This window comes from Aquarana catesbeiana, linkage group LG06, assembly GCF_042186555.1.
Source record: "Aquarana catesbeiana isolate 2022-GZ linkage group LG06, ASM4218655v1, whole genome shotgun sequence".
Lineage (NCBI taxonomy): Eukaryota > Metazoa > Chordata > Amphibia > Anura > Ranidae > Aquarana > Aquarana catesbeiana.
Window position 1 is genome coordinate 358,049,056 of NC_133329.1, and position 20,852 is coordinate 358,069,907.

The following is a 20,852-nucleotide window of genomic DNA, read 5'->3' on the forward strand; positions in this document are numbered from 1 at the left end:
TGCTTTGAAACAAAAGCAGGAAGAGCTTCTAGTCATCTGCTGCTGGTCACATGTTCAAAATTGAAAAATACAGAGTAAAAATAAATAATTAATATCAATAAGCTGTTTTAAATTGTCAAACAAACATATATTTGAAATCAAATCTTTATTATTTTTTGTCAATAACATGGTGTGGATGGATTTCAGTCACAGGCTGTGTCACACCCTCCAGCCTGTATCTTAGAATAAGAAGAAGGTGAAGCCTCCATTAATCTACATGTAATATCCCACACCCATTGTGTTTAGCTGGTTAGTAGGCATGGAGGAGGAGGGAGGGAGGGAGCTGTCATTTACTTCATCCACATGTGTGACTCTATAGTCACATGGGCTGCTCAGATGTGATAAGGAGGAAATGCTCAGCATAGAAACTCACTGAAAACTGAGCATGTGCAGATTTGCCACCACAGCTGCAAAATCCCTAGCTGAATTGGGAATATGAACAGAAGGTGAAGATAGAGAGTAGCAGGATCAACCAGATTTTTTGCAGAATACAGAAAACAAATCTCATAGTGACTGAGTGAGTATGAAGAGCATGTAATATACCATTTGTTGATCTTTTTATGATGTGGGTTTAGTGACACTTTGGGGTTGATTTACTAAAACTGGAGAGTGTAAAATCTGGTGCAGCTCTGCATAGAAACCAATCAGCTTCCAAGTTTTATAGTGAAAACTTAAAGGGGGTGTAAAACCCTCATGTTTTTTTCACCTTAATGCATTCTTTGTAAAACCATCAAATGGCTGGAATCATAACTGATCACATGTGCAGCACCATGGCAGTTGCAGATCAAGCAGAAGCAGCTTCATTGGCTGTAAAGGATTAGGAGGGTTCAATTCTGCTTTAAGGCTGTCAACAGATTGGCCTCTACAAATTTAGCAGTGCCTAAAAATACCCAAAAATAGAGAGAAACTGAGCATGTGCAGAGTAGTATAAGACGGTGTATTACTGGATTTTATACAGTACACTTATTTTTAATGTTGTACATAGCTATACCTGCAAAAGGGCCAGCCTGAAGTGATCTAGCAGGACTTAATTTCTGACTAAAGTTCCATCTTAAGGCTTCCAGCAGATCGGCCTCTACAAATTTGCCACAGTGCCTAAAAATGGAAGGCAACTGAGCATGTGCAGAGCAGGGTGAGACAGTGTATTACTGGATGTTAAACAGTATACAGGCATACCCTGCTTTACATACACTTACTTTATGTACACTCGCGAGTACGGGCACATTGGCTTCTATGGGAAATCCTGGTCAGCTTGACATGGCACTGCTCCTGGTTTTTAACATTTAACATTGGCGTCTATGGGAGATCCTGGTCAGCTTGACATGGCACTGCTCCCGAACCATAAGTGACAGGGACACCAAACTTGGGGAGCAAAGAGAGGGGACCGAGGACTACAACATATCTGATTTTGGGGTCGGTTAGCCAGCCTAGGAAAGCTACCATGTCATAGTCCTGGATCTCAAAGTTTGGGGTCCCTGTCACCTATGGTTCGGGAGCAGTGTCAATGTCAATTTGACCAAGATTTCCCATAGAGCTAGTGTATATACATGCATTGAGAAGTGAAAAAAGGTATTGCTTCACTTTGAGTACATTTTTGTTTTACATACATGCTCTGGACCCGTTGTGTACTTAAAAATGGGGTATGCCTGTAGTTATTTAGTTTAAAGGGGTTGTAAAGGTAAAAATTTTTTCACCTTAATGCATTCTATGCATTAAGGTGAAAAAACTTTTGACAGTACCGCCGCCCCCAGGCCCCCCGTTTTACTTACCTGACGCCTCGAATCTTCGCTCCTCGTCCTCGTCAGCTTCATTGCAGCTCAGCCTGGTCGCTGATTGGCTGCAGTGGATGGATTGAAAGCAGCGCAGCCATTGGCTCGCGCTGCTGTCAATCACATCCGATGACGCGGCGCGCCGGGGGGCGGAGCCGAGTGATACAGCGAGCGGCTATAGCCGCCGGCTGTATCACGGGAGCGCGCCCGCAAGCACTCACCACCGTGCGAGGGAGCTCGCATGAAGGTGGTAAATGCTTGCGGGGAGGAGCTGAAACAGCCGCCGAGGGACCCCAGAAGACCAGGTTCGGGGCCACTCTGTGCAGAACAAGCTGCACAGTGAAGGTAAGTATAACATGTTTGTTATTTAAAAAAAAAAAAATAAATAACTTTACAACCCCTTTAAGGCTGGGATTACTTATATGCAAATTGGATGCATTCAATTCGCATTACAGGTGAGTGTGTCCGGGTCTCCATGTAGTAGGGTTGCCACCTCATCCCTTTAAACCCAAACACATATGAATTACACAGGTTCTGAGGCTAATTTAATTCAGCTAACACACCAAGTGAGTTTAATTAACACCTTAATCAGCCACACAACCTGTGTAATTAATATGTGTTCGGGTTTAAAGGGATGAGGTGGCAACCCTACCATGGAGCCAATTCACAAAGGTCTGGAGCAGATTGCAAAAAGGCTCCTGTGCGTGTTTGGGTACGAATTCAGGCAAAATTTCAGATCTGAATCGCATCTGAACCGGTGTACCGACACGCACCGGACCCCAGGCACGAACCCACGGCTGCACACAAGTGAACCCAGCCTTAATGTTTTACATCTACCTGCAAAAGGGGCCAGCCTGAAGTCATCTAGCAGGACTTCATTTTCCAATGTTCCTCTTGCAAATTTGTAATATTTTTGGAGGTTAGCGGGTACCTTTTTCAGCAGGTACTTGCTCCATCTTCCTCATCATTTGCCTTGGTCTTCCTGAGCTAACACAAGAAGTGGGCACAAGACTCAGGACAGCTCTAAATTTCAAAAGATATTTTTGCTCTTATTGAATAGATATAACAAAACACTTCCAATGGTATATTTCGAACAAAAGGGAGCAAATAAGAAAAGGTAATTGGATGGGTTTACATTCACGTTAAGTGACCACTTCAGATATAAATAGTTCTTAGCTAAATGTACATGGTAAAATTATTTTTTAACCAGATCCTACTTTTCTTTTCTGAGAAAAATATGATCGACACTTACCGTATTTATCGGCATATAACACGCACTTTTTCCCCCCGAAAATCAGGCGATTGCCGCGATCGCCGCCGACATACACAGCCGTGTGTAAATTCAAATATGGCGCCGAGACTGCAGGGACTCGGCGGAGCCGAGATACACATACCCGAAAGTCCTCGGCTTTTCTCGGCGCCACTTGCAGTCCCGCCCATAGGGCGGGACTGGGCGGGACTGTCAGCGGTGCCGAGAAAAGCCGAGGACTCTCGGGTATGTGTATCTCGGCTCCGCCGAGTCCCTGCAGTCTCTGCGCCATATTTGAATTTACACATACGCTGTGTATGTCGGCAGGGATCGCGGCGATCCCACAAAGCTGCACTGGGGCAAGGCTGCACTGGAGAAAAGCTGCACTGACAAGGCTGCGCTGACAAGGCTGCACTGACATGGCTGCACTGACAAGGCTGCACTGGGGCAAGGCTACAATGGACACTGGGGCAAGGCTGCACTGACAATTTTGCGCTGGGGCAAAGCTGCACTGACAATTCTGCACTGGGGCAAAGCTGCACTGACAAGGCTGCAATAGACACTGGAGCAAGGCTGCACTGACACTGAAAAGGCTGCAGATGGACACCGATAACGCTGCATTGATGGGCATTTTAATGTAAGTTTTTCTTCCTTAAACTTTACTCCTAAAAGTTTTTTTCCTTAAAATTCCCTCCTAAACTTGGGGTGCGTGTTATACGCCGATAAATACGGTAAATGTCTTCTAAAGAGCTCAATGAAAACAGGTTAACCTGATAGTGCAGTTATGTGTAGTTTGCATACATTACTGTCCCCAATCAGTTCTGTGGGTGCTTCCTCTTGCCAAAAAACATTTGCAGAACAGAAAACCAGTGAAAAATATGAGATGTAACTATGGAGACAGAAGAAATGTTTTTATTGTGACTATTTGCAATACAATTTAAAACATGAACGCTCAGGTTCAATACATTGATTCCTGTATTTTGCTGGCTAAGTAATTAAATTGTTCTGGCACACAAACCTTTACTAAGCACAATTTACATCGAAACTGACCATACAGAATGTCAGCGCAGCATAGAATAACAACTGTTTTCAGTAAAAACAGAAAAAACAATATAGTTTGTGGTGTACCTGAGAGTTAAAGTATGTGTTACCCTAATAAAAAAAATAAATAAATTGATCCTGTTCCTTTAACCACTTAAGGACTGGAAGGATTTGCCCCCTTAATGACCGGGCCATTTTTTGCGATACGGCCCTGCGTCGCTTTAACTAACAATTGCGCGGTCATGCGACGTTGTACACAAAGAAAATGTATGTCCTTTTTTCCCACAAATAGAGCTTTCTTTTGGTGGTATTTGATCACGTCTGCGGTTTTTATTTTTTGAGCTATAAACCAAAAAGTGCGACAATTTTGAAAGGAAAACACAATTTTTTTACTTTTTTGCTATAATAAATATTAAAAAAAAAACAAAACAAATTTCTTCATCAGTTTAGGCCAATATTTATTGTACTTATATAGCACCCTCAATTTATGCAGCACTTTACATATACATTGTACATACACATCAGTCCCTACCCTCAAGGAGCTTACAATCGAAAGTCCCTAACTCACAGTCATACATACACATACTAGGGCCAATTTAGACAGGATCTAATTAACCTACCAGGATGTTTTTGGCGTGTGGGAGGAAACCCACGCAAGCACAGGGAGAACATGCACACTCCAGGCAGGTAGTGTTGTGGTTCGAACCAGTAACCCTTTTGCTGCTAGGCGAAAGTGCTATCCACTACACCACTATTCTGCCTGTAATCTAGTACATCTTATTGGTTAAAAAAAATATATACGCAATAAGCGTATACTGTATTGATTGGTTTGTGCAAAAGTTATAGCATCTACAAAATAAGGGAAAGATTTATGGCATTTTTATTCTAATTTTTTTTTTCTATAAGCTGACCCAGGGAAGGTGTATAGGAGAGGTCCAAGGACAGAACCTTGGGGGACCTAGATGGTTAGAGGAATAGGAGAGGAGGAAGTAGAGTTGTAAGTGACACTGAAGGTGCGGTGAGATAGGTAAAATACGATCCAACAGAGAGTACAGTCACAGAGACTAAGGAAATAGACTTTCTTGAGGAAGAGGGGGTGGCCAACCAGGGCTGGTGAAAGGATTTTTGACACCCTAGGCGAAACTTAATTTTGCAGCTCCCCCTGGCTCGTTTGCCCTGCCCATGGATACACCACCTTTTTAATGAAGCGCCCATCAAATGCAGCCTATCAGCGCCCATCAATGCAGCCTATCAGCGCCCATCAATGCAGCCTACCAGTGGCCATCAATGCAGCCTACCAGTGCCCATCAAATGCAGCCTATCAGCGCCCATCAAATGCAGCCTATCAGCGCCCATCAATGCAGCCTACCAGTGCCCATCAAATGCAGCCTATCAGCCTCCATCAATGCAGCCTACCGGTGCCCATCAATGTAGCCTATCAGCGCCCTTCAATGCAGCCTACCAGCGCCCATCAATGCAGCCTATCAGCACCCATCAATGCAGCCTACCAGCACCCATCAATGCAACCTATCAGCGCCCATCAATGCAGCCTATCAGCGCACATCAATGCAGCCTACCAGCTCCCATCAATGCAGCCTACCAGTGCCCATCAATGCAGCCTACCAGCACCCATCAATGCAGCCTACCAGCTCCCATCAATGCAGCCTACCAGTGCCCATCAATGCAGCCTACCAGTGCCCATCAATGCAGCCTACCAGTGCCCATTAATGCAGCCTACCAGCGCCCATCAATGCAGCCTACCAGCGCCCATCAATGCAGCCTATCAGCGCCCATCAATGCAGCCTACCAGCGCCCATCAATGCAGCCTATCAGTGCCCATCAATGCAGCCTATCAGCGCCCATCAATGAATGTTTGCTTGCTTCCATTCATTCAGGAGTCGGGACACAGACACAGTTCTCCGCCGCTGCACCTCTGACACTATGTGCAAACTGAGCGGCGGCTGCCTGCTGATGCTGAGACTTAGTTGCTTGCTGCAGAGAGAAGAGGGTAGGAACACCAGTGGCCGGGCGCCCTAGGCAGCAGTGCGCCCTAGGCGGCTGCCTAGTTTGCCTAGTGATAGCACCGGCCCTGTGGTCAACTGTATCAAAGGCAGCGGAGAGGTCCAAAAGTAAGAGTAAGGAAGAGTGACCGTTGGTTTTAGCTGTTAGTAAGTTGTTTGTCAGTTTTAAGAGAGCGGTTTATGTGCCATGCCTCCCTCTATACCTGGAAGTATGAACTCACTTCTCAGGGGGCTGAACACAGTGGTGGGGGAGTGAAGGAAAGGTTATGTGTTGCTGAGGGATTGGGTTTTAAAGGTCCTACTCACACTTCTCCTTTTTCCTGCAGTCAAACTAACGTAAATGCAAGCAAGCTTACATTACAGCACGTGCATATTTCTAGAAATGGGTCAACATGATGTATATACATTTATGTGGTCAGAATGCAGAAAAACAAATGACTTGATGATTTGCTGCAGACTTGGCAGGTCAGATACCTCAATTGTGGTTTCAGCCCACTGATGTGTTGGAATATTAGCAAACCTACAATATATGTGCAGTTCATGGCGGGACACATAGATCCGCACATATTCAAGAGGAACAGCAAATCTCAATTAGGCGTTAGCTGTGTCCAATTCAAAGTCAATCACCAGTCCATTTGCTCATCTCATCGTCGCCCAACTCCATATAGGAAATTGAACTGTTGTTATTTTGTCCCCTTGTAAACAAAATCATTGTCTTGTCAAGATAATATTGATGCTAGAGAGCATTAGAATAAATGTAATTTCTGAGTAAATCCACAGTTCCACAGTCCGAGCCAAAATTTCAGAGAACGGCAGCATGACCTTTCATTTTGATTTCCCGGTGCTGGGATTTGGCCGTTGTTCAGAAAAGGCTAAATTAGGTCGCTCTAACATCCAGTTGTTGAACAGATAACTGAGCACTTTATGTCCAGTCAGCTAGAAGTGCTGCATTGTGACTATGGTGCCTTTAACATGTTTGTATAATTTCAAATGCAATTTTTAAATCTGCAGCTTTTACTAGAATTCTACCTGACAATGCTGCCATGAAGGTCCTAGTTAAGGTACTTTCTGTTATAGGGTGACAATGCTCTGTCCCTGTTTTTTCAGTCGTGATCCTGCTTTGTCACCTCTTCATCCAGGCTTCCAAAAGAGACTGCAAGTGGCAACCTAAACACACTTTAAAGAGGATTTGCCCCATTAAAAAGAAAAAAATAAAACTTAGCAACTACAAATACTGTAGCTGCTGACTTTTAATAAAAGGACACTTATCTGTCCAGAGATCCAGCGGTGTCCTCACCCGATCTGGCTCTTCGCCGGCCTTCGGGTACCTGGCATGCTTACTGCGGGAAGCTGGCTGTGGCTCTTCGTGCCTTCACAGCCAGCTTTCCACTGGGCATAGGCGTGCGCAAGGGGTGTGCCAGGTGAGCTGGGCACACCCTAATCCTGGAGTTGGCAACCCATCAATTTTGGGTAGGTCACAGGTAAGCCGATATCCTTACTTGCCGACCCCCAGAACCTGGACAGGATAGGCGGCTGTAATGGAACTTAAGGGACCAATTTGTATTTTCTTCTGCAGCAGCTGAAAGTAGGCTTCTCCTCCTCTTCCTCTCGCCGATATGCAGCTGCCACGGGAGGAAAATACAGGGGGTTGGTACCTATCTATGCCACTTCTCTTGTCCCAGTTCCTTTTCTTTCTGCTGCCCAGGTCCCCCTATGTGCTCACCTGCTCCCCCTCCCCCCATTGTTTTAGGATGATGAGTGGGGAAGAGGCCTGTTAATATGTCACAAAGGCATATGTGTTGGAGCTTTGAGGTGCACACCCTAATACAATAGGCTGCGCACACCTATGCCACTGGGCATCCACAAGTGCTTTGTGAATGGTCTTAGGGGGCAGATTACAAGAGAAGGGGGGCACATGACAAAGAAAGGAGGGGACAAACTTCTTCTCGGATCCCCTAGGCATCCCTTTATGATGAAGTTCTGCTTTAAAACCAAACATACATGATATGTATGCCCAGGTTCTAGTTAAATTGGCTGGTGGCCCATAAACTAAGAATAGCTCTGGGCACAAGGTACAGTTCATCCACCGCTGTAGTTATTTAACAACTGGGCTGTTTTATAATGATGAGTAGATATTGCTCTCTGTTATACAATGTATAATTCCTTGCATTCTGCAGCCCATTCATAAAATGCAGGTCGCAGTGTGGAGCCTTCGGTATGCAAAATTTTCTCTCTGCTTTATGCACCAGATAGAGCCCAGTCTTTGGAAGAGAGACAGTTAAATGACTTTCACAGATCACATGACTGGATTCCCCTCCAGCGCTTCCTTTTTGCTAAACTTCCATTCTGTTTTAATAGTGATCTGCTGGCTCTGGAGTCCCAAAGACAGTAGAGCGCTAAATGCCATGGAACTATACAGGCACCATCATATGGGGAGTCAGTCAGCTACAGCTCAAGGAACCCCTATCAACCTCTGGAGGAACTCTAGGTTTCCAAGGAACCCTGATTGAAAATAGCTGCTTTATTGTATAAGGCATTTGAGAAATGAAGCCTAGCCTGTGTCCTCTGTGTCAGGCCACCATTTTGTAAAGATTGGCAGCATTTTCCTTTCTTTCACTTGGTGAAATCGATGATTTCCCGATGCCGTCACTTTTCCTCTGTTCTGATAGTCAGCCATAGAGACAGTGACGGGCCTTGGCAGCTCTGCAGTCTGCGTTCCACAGATCGCTAACACGTAGCAGATGTACTATGGTAATTTATGGTATGTTGTACGGCAGGGATGTTGACAAGTTAATAGTGCACCTTAAATGTATTGAATATTAAAATGTATTATGTGGGCGATTAGATTTGTTTAACCCCCTCATGACAACAGGGATGGAACATCCATTCCTATTAAGCTGACTGCGAAGCTTTCACCTAATTGTTTGTCACCCACAGAAAAGAGACGTGGAGGTGTTTCCCATAGTAGCCAATCAGAATCTGTTATGAATCCTGGATTTTTTTTTTTTTTTTTTACAGTGTGACAACTTGATTAGTTGCTAATGACAGCTGCTCTCTTTTTTTTTTCTGTTCTGCTCCTGTGTGGATGATCTTTTACATGGAATTCCTGAAAAATCAATTAACAGAGGGGACCCTGCTCTTATAAACCCTCGGCAGCTGTTTGCAGGCCATTGAGCAGATCAAGCATCCCATAAAAACAGAACAGATGGACCCGGTCTCAGTTTCGGGTTGTGGTACAGATCTGATTGTACAATCTTTAGGTTTACCAACAACTATGTAGTATGAGCGGCTGCCTTCTAAGTGATGAGTTGAGTATGTTTTTTAAAACTGAGCTCCAGGTAGATATAAAAGTCACAAATAAATGCATCATTAAATGTATTTGTTAATGCGAGCAGCATATCTACTTTTTGCAGTCCCCTGTACAGCAGAGCTCAGACTGGAGGAAGGGGAAGCAGCATAAGGACTCAATCAGTTGTGCTGCAGTGCTCTTGTTCTAATAAGGATCATACTGTTGCGAGGAGGAATCATAGTGACAGAGAAATTAGCTCATAGTATGCTGCTTATCTTTTGTCCAGTCACAGGCTGGGGGAAAGACAAGACTGTGAGGTTGATTTACTAAAGGCAAATAGACCGTGCACATTTGTAAGTGCAGTTGCTCCAGAGTTTAGTAAAGGGGGTAAAGCTTCACTTTACAAAGAATACTCAATCACATGCAAGGAAAATAAAAAAAAAAAACAGTTTTTTTGCTTGCACGTGATTGAATGATGGAAGTCAGCAGAGCTTCTGCACATTTACTGAGCTATGGAGCAACTGCACTTGCAGAGTACAACTGGACTTGCAAAAGAGCACAGCCTATTTGCCTTTTAGTAAATCACCCCCTATAAGTGCTCCTTAAAGTCCAATTCTGGGCTTGTGAGGCCTCCCTTTACTCGCAGCTGTTGAAAATTGACATAAATGAATACCAGGTTTACAATGGTGTCACAGGTCCTCTATGCCTTTCACTAATTACACACTCTATAGTCTTAAGCCTCGTACACACGATCAGATTTTCTGACGGGAAATGTGTGATTACAGGCTGTTGGCGGAAAATCCAACCGTTTGTACGCTCCATCGGACAATTGTTGTCGGATTTTCCGCGGACAAATGTTGGATGGCAGGTTTTAAAATTTTCCAATCGTGTGTACACAAGTCCGTTGGACAAAAGTCCAATATACAAACATGCATGCTCGGAAGCAAGGACGAGCCAGAAGCGGTCGGTCTTGTAAACTAGCGTTTGTAATGGAGAATTAACATTCGTGACGCGGCAAATTATGAAATCTCGAAATGCAGCGCACAATTCTCTTCTTCTTTAATGGGATAATAATGAAGCTGCTTTGTAGTAAATAAAAATGCTGCGCTGGAAAAAATACATCAAAAAAATATAAAAGAAGCAGCAGTAAACAGTGCGACAACACAAAAAATTCAATATTAAATTATAAACTGCGCTAGAAGTTCAATAAATTACTTTAGATATATATCTTGAAATAAATTGAAAGTCCAAATTATTCTCAAAGGAAAGCACTCCGGATCACCAAAACACTTCCATGTACACAAAATTAATTAACAGTCCAACTGAAGAACCCAAACACCGTAGTAGTAAGCTGCCCTTACCGAAACAACAAGCAATATAGGCGGATGGCTTAAACCCAGCCAGGGCCTTTAAGGTAGAGAGTATTCGGCTCTTTCCAGGCTCAGGTTACCATTCCCTCAGTTCATATACACCGGAAAAGGGAGAAAAGCAAGAAAACTGGCCATAGTGTAGTATTTCTATGTATCATATGTGGACCTTCAATTGTGACCAACACCCTGATGTGCACATAAACCAAAAGGTGATATTCCCACCACTGTAGCTGTAGAGTATGCTTACCAACTTGCAAGCTTTAAAACGCACTAGAAATCAATTGAATGGTGATAGGAAATAAATTATTCACCCTCTGCAGCCAGGAGATCCGTATCCTCAGTATGTGACCCAAAAAGGAGATAAACTGACCATAGTGTAATACATGGTGAGGTGAGGTGAGGTTATGTGTCGTGCTGCAGGTGTCTCTTGGATGTATTACACTATGGTCAGTTTATCTCCTTTTTGGGTCACATACTGAGGATACGGATCTCTTAATATAGGGGGTCAACAATGCCAAGAATTGGTGAAAGCAGGGGTCCGTCATCCGGAGATAATTCCGAAAATCATCTGGATTATTCTCCTGGAGCTCCCGCAGAAAAGGCATATGACATAATTGGTCACGATTGTCACGGAACATCCCACACTCCGCTTGAGTGCTTCCGTCATATACCGCTTCCTAAGTTCTGGAACACAAGTCCAAAGGATCTGGCTATTTGGTCCAAGAAATCCTCCTCCTCCTGTTCCTGGACTGGACTTGGGTCAAAGCAATAACTCCAAGGTCAATAATAAATAACACATTATTGCCTCTGATTCCGCAACATGGCTGGTTGATGAACGGCCATTCAGAAATGAACGGAAAAGTATGAAATGAAAAGCGTGAAATGAAAGGCACAAAATGAAAAGTGCGAATCAACACTCACCAAACTTCTACTAACACGAAATTAGCAGAAGGAGCCCAAAGGGTGGCGCTAAAGAGCTGAAAAACCATGTAGTACGTCACTACGTTCGTCTTTGTTGGCCGACAATACCTTGCCGTTTGTATGCAAGACAAAATCCAGGCACACGCCTTCGTACAAAAGTCCGCCTGTTTGTCTGCGGAAAATCCGATCGTGTGTACGAGGCTTTAGTAAATCCACCCCCAAGGCTAGCAATACAGGCTTAGGTTTCTTCAATCCATTCCCCCATCTACACTGACCAGCAAGGATGGAGGTATTTACACCATCAGCTCCTGAATTCAGATAGGCGCAGCACCCACCGCTGCCTGAATATTCAAACAGTGACTGCACCTGATAGGATGCAGTCACTGTTCAGCCAACAATTTTTTACCCAGCTCCATTCGTATTGAAATTGATAGGGCCCCACATGGCATGGCACAAATTTGCTGATTCAGCCATTATTGGCCAGCTTAAGGCTGATGCCAGATTGATGACCGCTAAAGATCCTGCGTCCAGTGTCAGGATCACTAAGAGGCTGCATGGTTGTCCTTATGGAATTGCTGCCTCTGTAGATGAGGCAGTGGGATGTTACTCTGTCGCTGGCCTGAACGCTACTAAATCTCAATCGTTAGCGAAATTCAACAGCGTTCAGGTCAGCGATGGAGCGATATCTCACCGAATCCGGTTACAAAGGGAATGATTCCTTAGGAATAAACAGGCAGCCTTTTTAGTAATCCTGCTATTGGCGATTTGTCTCTAGTAGCAGATTTGCCCATGTCCTGTGCCTGCGTGGACTTCCTCCGGGTACTCCGGTTTCCTCTCACACTCCAAAGACATGCTGGTAGGTTAATTGGCTCCTGTTTAAGTTGGCCCTAGTATGTGTATGTATGAATGTGGGTTGAGCCTAGAACACAGGGCCTAATGTCGGGTGTTCAATAAAAACGTTCGGCCGGCTTCTGTCAGACGCTGGCAAATCAGTAGCCGACCAGCTCCCGATCAGTGCTCTTAGCCAATGGCTGAGAAGGCTGACTGGAGTGTTCTGGTGGGGGGGGGGGGGGGGGGGGCGTCCCCCTGTTAGAACTAAATAGAACAGCAGGGGAGATCGGTATACTAACATCAGATTGTTAGTACAGTGGCTCCAACCTGAGCTGGCAGTTAGTCAAAATAGTCAAAACTAGTAGTGTGTACTAGGCCTTAGGGACCTTAGATTGTAAGGTCCTTTGAGGTCAGGGACTGATGTGAATGATATATATATATATATATATATATATATATATATATATATATATATATATGCAAAAATTTAAGGTACTATATAAGTACCTATAATAATAATAAATAAATAAATAAAATCTGACATAGGCTTAGGAGGTCATCCAGCTTGCTGTCTCTCACTTAGGTTTACACTACTGCAATGCAATTTACAATGCAATAATGTCTTGCGACTTTGCGTATTATTATTGTTATTATTTAAGGTACTTATATAGCGCCGTCAATTTACGCAGTGCTTTACATATACATTGTACATTCACATCGGTCCCTAGGAGCTTACAATCTAAGGTCCCTAACTCACATTCATATACTAGGGCCAGTTTAGACAGGATCCAATTAACCTACCAGCATGTCTTTGGAGTGTTGGAGGAAACCGGAGTACCCGGAGGAAACCCACGCAGGCACAGGGAGGACATGCAAACTTCTGTGGAGCCAGGTTGCATTTTAAATCGGACCATAGTAGTGTAGGAAAATTCAAAAATCGCACCATTCTGAGTCACATGAATTTGAATGGGCATCATTGAAAACAATTTCAATTTTGTGCAACTCAAGTCACATCAGAAGTCGCACTAGTGTGAAGCAGGTGTCCAATGCAGATGCCAGTGTAATGCCTTAAGACAGCAGAGATTGGCAACATAACAGGCGGGTGTTGTAAGTATTAACCCTTTTGCTTGCAAGAAAACCTTTTAAAAAAAAACATTTTTTTTTTTTAGTTAGCGTCAGAGTCTGAAAGATCATTTTGGGTGAAGTTGGTATTTACCTTTTGTGTTGACATGAGTGGCTTTACCAATATACAAATGGTTCCATAATCATTTTACTTTTATACTTATTGGTTCTTTAAATACAGGATCAGCTTTCAGACATGTAGGTGTGTTTTATTATAGGGCACATTTTTGCAATGTATTTAAGAAATAAATAATATTATATATTTAATAATTTATTTATACTTACTGTACAAATCAATGTATAATGGAAATAATAACAACACATCTCTTGGCTTTGTTCTTTGTTACAGTGTGCTGCAAAAGTGATGACATAAGACTGACCACAAGCTGTACAGTAAGTCCTTTTGTTTTTCTCTTTGCAAAACTTACAAGAGGAGGTTGAATGGTTTTGCATTTGTGCAAAGCCAGAAAGGCATGCTTGGAACTGTAGTTCCAACAAGTTGCCTTGGCCAGCCGTAAAATGGAGTACGAGCCCATGAATGGGTGTGGTTGGGGTGCTGGGGCTTATAGTTCCCCAACATCTGGTCAGCTATGGATTACCTATGTGTGTGTATTTCATAGATTAATGTATCTGACTTGTTAGGATTATACACTCCTAAATTGGTGCGCAAATTATATTGTAACCCTCGCTTCTGAATAATATTTTGTCAGATGATAATGAAAAAAAAGAGAACGTTCACTATAATTTGTCAGTCCTCTATCCTTCAGTGTTTTTGACTTGCAATGTTGTCTTTTGTGTGAATTTGTGCCAATTCAGTGCTCACTTCATTGTGAGCGGAATAAGACAATCACAAGTCAGGCATGCAACTCTTCTAATGCAAAATAGATAAAGGGGAGTGTTTAGGGAGATCGGATACTTTATACAGCGAAGGGGGCTGTCAGCTAACACAATGCAAGGTTAGCCTCTCGTAGACAGTGCTGGTTAGAACTGACATCTTTTGTGCCAGAGTAATAATTGCCAGACCAATGTCCAAATAATATTCCAGTATAAAAATAGTTTCCCTGCTATCTAGGGGTATTAGGTCATGAGATCATCTTCAAAATGCAGTGAAGCTATGCTGGAATCCAATATGCAAAACCCTCAAAGAATTTTATTTCAGTTATGAGTGGATCCTGTGGGTTTATAACAATGGCTGGAGTCTTCCTGATGGAACTTGCCAACCTGTGATGCCAAGCTGAGTCACCTCACATTTCCTGTTGTGTTTTTTGTAATTAGAGTTAACCTAAAGTACATTGTTTAGTCTGTAGAAAAACCTAAAACGTTATCCTAACTTAAAAACAAACACCTACAGAACCATGAATGTACCTTTGCAGAGCATTGCAAGGGCCCCAGAAACTCTAAATTCTAGTTGTCTCTAGAGCGTTGGTCCCAATTACCAATAGAATGTTACTTGCATTACATGTGCCCCAGAAATTCCACATTGCAAAGGTGTTTAACAGCTCCCTGTTGGTCCTCCCAATCTGGGTGGTGGTCCCAATTACAAAAATTAACCTATTTCTGCCCTGGAAGCTCCAAATTTGAAATGTCGCCAACAGTTCCCAATCAGTCCTCCCAATGTGAGTGGTGGTCTCAATGATCAATATTAACTTACTTGCTTTACAAGTGCCCCCAAAACTACAAATTTCAAAGATCTATAACAGTTCCTTATTGGTTCCTTTAATGTGAGTGGTGGTCTCAATGACTAATGTTAACTTACTTGCATTACAATTGTACTAGAAACTACAGTTTCCCATCAGTCCTCTCAATGTGAGTAGTGATCTCAATGAGCAGTAGGAAGTTACTTGCATTACATGTGCCCCAGAAACTCCACATTATGAAGGTCTATAATGGTTCCCTACTGGTTCTTTTAACCTGAGGTGTGATTTCAATGATCAATTGGAAGTTACTTGGGTACCTTGACTTTTGTATTCTGGTAAAAGTTGAGGTTTGCATATTAGAGCTTAACAAAGTTCAGAGTTCCTGGCACAGTTTTTGGCACCAAGAGATGCTTGGTAGGTTCTTTTCTCAACAATGATGAAAATTATTAAACTTAGAACTGCTCCTTTGTAACAAATATCAAACTATTATATAAAGTGCCAGTTCAAACATACAGTTCATAATAGTGCATCATAAGTGAAAATCCATCCGTGCATGTAAAGTGTCAAACATAGTATTCCTGCTTGTGAGGATTCCAGCGCCACTCTGTGCTCCCCTCCTGGGTCCCCACTGACCAGCAATATGCTTTAAAAACCCAAGGTCTTTGTCCTGCTCAGGTTTTCAGTGATATTGGAAAATGAGCAACACTAGTCTATCTCAAACCTTTATACTACACTAATGCCTCCCACCTGTGTCAAGAAATATCTATTTCAATAATGTGCCTAACAAATTCATATGTAAATAAAGTGCAAGTGCAACAACAAATAAATATTTCATAAACTGTACAGTGCAATCAATTCATATACAAATGCTTAGTGCAGATATCCTATGTAACAAACACTATTGAAAGTGCTAAAAAATATATATAAATATGTCCCAGAAAAAAGTAGAAAAAAGTCTGTGTTATTTCAAACAAGAAAGCCCCAAATGGCCAAATGTTGTGCTGTATCAGATGTGATTAAACTCCTCAGAGGTAATTCCCATGCCACTGTGCACCACACACCCAGTGTAATCCTCCACCGTTCTCACTAGATCCACTCACCAGAAATAAAGGCTGGTCAAATTATAAACCACCATTATATTCCACCATCAAACAGGTCCACTCAATGGTTGATGACTCCACTCCAGAAGCGGCTCTTAGTAATAATCACTCTCGCATAAAACACCAGCATGCATAAGAGGAGGACAGAAAAAGGGAGTTTCCATACTGTAAAATGATTTTAAAACCAAGCTTTTAGTAAAAAACATCTATATCCACTCACATTTCAAAGTGTCATCAAGACACTGGTGTAAACAGCTTAATCGCGTAGTCTGCCATCTTCGGCCAGAGCTCCAAACCACAAGTACGATGTCGGCGTGCGTGGTGATGTCAGCGTCCTTGCTCCAACCTATGCGTTTCGCCTTGTGATGTCCTTATGACCCGTAGAAAATCTGAATCCAGCTCCCCATTTATTCTTGTTTACCTTGTTCATATGTGACAGTAAATGTACCTTCACTGTGTATTAAAGTGTACAAGATAAGATCTGTCTGTGTTGGTCAACAAATTATATATACTGTATATTTTTTTCAATTGACCATTTTTATTTTAAAAAAAAATTATATAGCAAAGAGGGAAAAGAAACAACAAACAAAGGACATCATATAAGGTCAACAACAGACCCACATTAAAAACAGAGGTCTGAAGGGAATGCAGAGATTGTATCAGCAAGACATCTTCAAGTGGTAGCAACCGTATTTGACCAAAAGTACATGTTGAACAGTCTAGCTTTCTAAACATTAGCAATTGGACTCAATCCAAAAGGGACCACTTAAAGCATGGGTGCTCAACCTGTGGCCCTCCAGCTGTTGCTGAACTACAAGTCCCATGAGGGACTCCAAAACTTCCACATCCTTAATCCTGGTGTACAGCTCAGTGGAGGTCGGTGGTGGTTGCCTATTCCATTGGAGGGCCACAAGGCATATAGCAACCATTAGAATATGATGCAATAACCTCTTAGCTAGCCTAGGCAATCTGGTAGGGAGTAGCCCTAATAAAAAGATTTTGGGACACACGTGGAAGTCCTCATCAAACAATCATTGATGGAGATCCTGAACCGACCTCCAATAGGGTTGCAGAAGTGGACGTTGCCAGTAGATATAAAGCAAAGTGCCACGATCTCTAAACAAATTATATTTAAAATTGCTATCTTTAGATGTAATTTTCCACTGCAAATTCAAGTTTGACAGTTTTATTTATGAAGCTTTTGTAAATTAGATCTGAGTAACTTGTGTCATAGTCACTCCATCTTTAAAAGTATTTCCCCTTTTACATCAATTACTTCCACCCGGCCTAAAAAATGTTAAAAAAAATAGTGCCCTGTTCTACGAATATTGAAGACACATGTACTCTGCTCTGCATCTCATCCACTGATGCTGACAAATGTATGCCTGGCTTAGGCAAGGGGCCCATCCTAATAATAGGGAGACTGATTGCTTATTGCTCTCAAATTACTCTCAAGACCTCATAGGCAGCTGCAGAGTTAAAATGATTTTATGTGCAGAAAAAGAAATTCAAAGGCGTGCATCTTCTGTAGAAAATGCACACTGTGTACATAAAATGTATACATGTAGAGGGCAGACACAAGAGCTCTTAAGCAGAGACCAGTTTCTCGATCTTACACTCCATATCTGAGAATGTTTTGCACATTTTTTTGATGCCATTGTAATGTCAGAGAATGGATCTGTACATTTTCTATGCATTGAGAGGCTTTGAAGAGAATACTCAGAACTCGCTTAAACCCTATGGCAGGCATAAGTTGTTCAGAGCTTCTCTGATGTTGTTAAAGTGATAAAGGATTTTTTTTAATAATAAACATGTTATACTTACCTCCTCTGTGCAATGGTTTTGCTCAGAGCAGCCCGGATCCTTCTCTTCTCAATTTCCTCGCCGGTGCTCCTGGCTCCCCCCATCCCCCCCCCCGTTCAAGGAGCCAGGAGCATCGGCGAGGGAATTGAGAAGAGGAGGATCTGGGCTGCTCTGTGCAAAAACCACTGCACAGAGCAGGTAAGTATAACATGTTTATTATATTTAAACAAACCAAAAAATGAGACTTTAGTATCACTTTAAGAGCACTAAGTGTCATTTCTGTCTGCTGCCTTGTTACTCTGCTATCAGCATGGATCACTTCTGACAAGTTTTCCTGACATCAAATGAAAAAAGGTGACAGGGGAGGGAGCTCCAGCTGATTGGCAGCCTCAGCTCTGTTCCTGTGTGCTGTGTAAAGGGAAGTATGTCCCTTCCCTCCAATCAGTTCTCAGAGCTCTCCTCACTGAGCTCTGCATTGTGTAACTTCAGTTCTCAACTCTATTTTTTCTGACCGCTCAGACAAGCATTATTCATTTTAGACTTTGAACAGATGTAGAAGACTGCAGATATACAAGTACACCATATATAGGAGGATTTGTTTTATCTCTAAGTATCACCTGAGGCCAGTCCCTTCACTGGGTATATGTAAGGGTTTACAACCACTTAAACCGCTTGCCGACTAGCGCACGCGATATACGTCGGCACAATGGCACGGCTGTGCAAACGGGCGTAAAGGTACGTCCCCTTTAAAACGGGGCATTGTGGGCGCGTGCGCTCCGTGTACTTCGTGACCGTGCCCACGGTTCACGCAGACTCGATGTCCGCCAGTGTCCCAAGATCGTGTCACGGAGCGGCAGAACAGGACGATGCCTGTGTAAACAAGGCATTTCCTCGTTCTGCCTAGTGACATGACAGAGATCTACTTCTCTCTGTCATCTGGAGCAGTGATCGCTGTCATGTCAGTGGTAGCCCATCCCCCCTACAGTTAGAGTCACTCCCTAGGACACACTTAACCCCTTGATCGCCCCCTAGTGTTTAACCCCTTCCCTGCCAGTGTCATTTATACAGTAATCAGTGCATTTTTAAAGCACTGATCGCTGTATAAATGATAATGGTCCCAAAATAGTGTCAGAAGTGTCCGATGTGTCCGACATAATGTCGCAGTCACGATAAAAATCGCAGATTGCCGCCATTACTACTAAAAAAAAAAATTAATAATAAAAATGCCATAAATCTATCCCCTATTTTGTAGACGCTATAACTTTTGCGCGAAACCAATCGATATACACTTATTTAGATTTTTTTTTTACCAAAAATATGTAGAAGAATACCTATTGGCCTAAACTGAGAAAGAAATTTGGTTTTTTTAATATATTTTTTGGGGATATTTATTATAGCAAAAAGTAACAAATATAGCTTTTTTTTTTCAAAATTGTCGCTCTTTTTTTGTTTATAGCGCAAAAAATAAAAACCTCAGAGGTAATCAAATACCACCAAAAGAAAGCTCTATTTGTGGGGAAAAAAGGATGTCAATTCTGTTTGGGTGCAACGTCGCACGACCGCACAATTGTCAGTTAAAGCGAAGCAGTGCCATATCTCAAAAAGTGCTCTGGTCAGGAAGGGAGTAAATTCTTCCGGGGCTGAAGTGGTTAATGAGCATTTAACCCTTGCAGGATGAGGGGGGGGGATAGGGGGGTGTAGGGTAGATCACTGCAAAAGATAGTTTTGTGGATAAATGGAGCATGATAGAAGGCTCTTTCAATGCTGTTTATGTAAACAAATGCCTAGGCATGCTGAAGGGGAAGATTAACCAACATGAACTCCAATCCCCCCTTCAGGAGTCATCACATGACTGCATGAAAGACATTAAACAGAGCAAAAAATCAAGTTTCTGATATTTGCATACACATTTATAGTCAGGCTAGGCTAACACCTATCTGTTTTCACAAACTTTTACTGTGTACTTTCTTCATAGCTCCCAACTGTCCCTGATTTCGAGGGACTGTCCCTGATTTGGACCAAAGTACATCTGTCCTTCATTCCTCCTCATTTATCCCTCATTTGGGTCTGATCTATATCGTTGTATATAAAATGCACTTTTTATCTTTCAAAAAGTGTTTCCCAGTGCTAAACCTTTCATCCAATTTCCAAATTGCTGCATTTATAAATTCCAAAAGCCAATACAAGAGAATAGTAGTGGTAAAAAAATAAAATAAAAAAGCACTCATGGGTTAAACAAATCTTTTTTTTTGTTGTTTAATTCTCCTTTAAGAGGCGTGGCAGGGGGTGTGTCCTATGCCTTCATATATTTGCTGATAGGTGTCCCTCATTCCCATCTAAAAAGGTTGGCAGATGTGCATTCTTGCCCTCTGTTCTCTCCTTCTTCTGTCCTGGAGAAACAACATTGATACTATTCTGGTCTGCTGACATTTTTTAGATTTAGGTCCCTTCTACATGGGCGGTAGACTGTACCACCTTTCTGAAAAGCGATCTGTGAGTGAGTCCTCCTAATTTCTGTTCTGGTGACAGCTCAAAATTTTGGATATTCCCTTACTTTCATTCCAGGTAAAAAAAAAAGTCACTAGGACATAGACAGAGCATGAATCTCCCTAGACAGCAACATAAACATGATGACCCTTCACTACTCTATCCCAAACTAA

General features: G+C 42.5%; 1 protein-coding gene across 18 annotated transcripts in view; it reads left to right on the top strand.

Annotated features, from left to right (window-relative positions):
* The window catches only part of BAZ2B (bromodomain adjacent to zinc finger domain 2B), a 441,294-nt gene that overhangs the window by 90,720 nt on the left and 329,722 nt on the right, over positions 1 to 20,852 (top strand). For all 18 annotated transcript variants that reach the window (XM_073634094.1, XM_073634089.1, XM_073634092.1 and 15 more), the window contains exon 2: positions 14,002 to 14,045. The gene's annotated coding sequence lies outside the window, so the exon portion shown is untranslated. The remainder of the gene's footprint in view (positions 1 to 14,001; positions 14,046 to 20,852) is intronic.